We start from the raw sequence: 1442 nt of genomic DNA, 5'->3' as shown, positions 1-1442 counted from the left end.
CTGACTGGAATCTGACTGGAATCCCACCCTAGCTGTGGGAACAGGCAAGCTAAGTTATCTTACTTCTTTGTGCCTCAGTTTCCTCTTCTGCAAAAGAGATAATAATATCGCATATCTCCTCAGTTTGTGAGAAGTTTAAATGAGTAAAACACTTAGCAAGTTTCCTGATATGTAACAATCTCTTAATAAATGTTGAACTGCTTTTAAAAAGAACCTTAGTTTTGCAATATTATTGGACTATGCATTTTCCTATGTTATCGCTTCTATGAGATTATAAACATCTTGACAAAATGTTTTATAAATAACTACATCTTTAGGTCCTATGAACTGGCCTGTGTGCAGTAAATGCAATCTATAATTATTGATTATATTTAACGCAAATATTTATGTATCATATTTTGAAATCATTTTAAATATTTTAAAATAATTAAGAATATACATTTATCTAAGAGAATATCCTAAGATTTACTTACCTAAGAAACACCAGTGTTACCTGTTAATCGTGATACCAGCAGGTTACATTGGGGCCTAATATGAAGAGGCTAAGGAGGAGTTGCTGTCACTAAGCAGCCTCTATTGAGACTACATCATAAATCTAATGTTCTTTGTAAGGATTCCAGCAAATATGCTCCGTGGCTCTTTTACTTTCTAAGACACTTCAAACCTTCTTAACTTAGTTCCCTTTTGACCTAGTATTTACCCCGTACTAACCAGTGAACATTGCAGAATGTTAGAAAGTAATTTTCTCCCTCCACACTCAGTATAATGCTGAGTTAGAAACAGGATATATTAGCCACTGCCTATACTTTCAGTGGGCTTACAGACAATCTAGTTCATGTTACAAGGCTGCCATTATGTTTATTTACTTAACAAATGACAAGCAAGCAACTTACACATCATATTTAATACTGAGGGTTAGAAAGCAATGTCTTCAGAAATAATAACCTGGACTATACTAAGTTCTTCCCAGGGAAAAGTTTTATCAGGAAAAGGCAACTTTGCTATACTGCAATTGTCAAGAGAATAGATAGCAGCCTGGTAACCAAACGACTTCAGGTGAACTTAAGAGAGATGAGCTTGTGCAGGGCACCTAGATGAAGCTTTTCAAGGGCGTACAAAATATACATCCCTGTTACTTTGCTTTTTGGAAAACACCGCCAGCACCAACATCATTAGACTAGGAAACAGTTTTTCTGTGACTAACAGAGCTCAGAATGGAGCTACTTCTGTATATGGGTTGACTCAATTTGCAGGTTCTCAGGGAGTTGAAAAGACAGATTGAATAGCAATATTGTATTCTCCTAGAGGAGACATAGGAGGGTGATATAAAGCCAGTCCTTCTGGACAAACACTGCAGAGAGGGATGTGTATCATGGATTGCTTTGCTGGGTGGACTGCAGCAGAGAGAGCATAATCTTTGGTCAGGAGAGACTCTTGTTCCT

Source organism: Saimiri boliviensis, chromosome 3 (genome assembly GCF_048565385.1).
Source record: "Saimiri boliviensis isolate mSaiBol1 chromosome 3, mSaiBol1.pri, whole genome shotgun sequence".
Taxonomy (NCBI): domain Eukaryota; kingdom Metazoa; phylum Chordata; class Mammalia; order Primates; family Cebidae; genus Saimiri; species Saimiri boliviensis.
Note: the sequence above shows the minus strand (reverse complement) of the source record.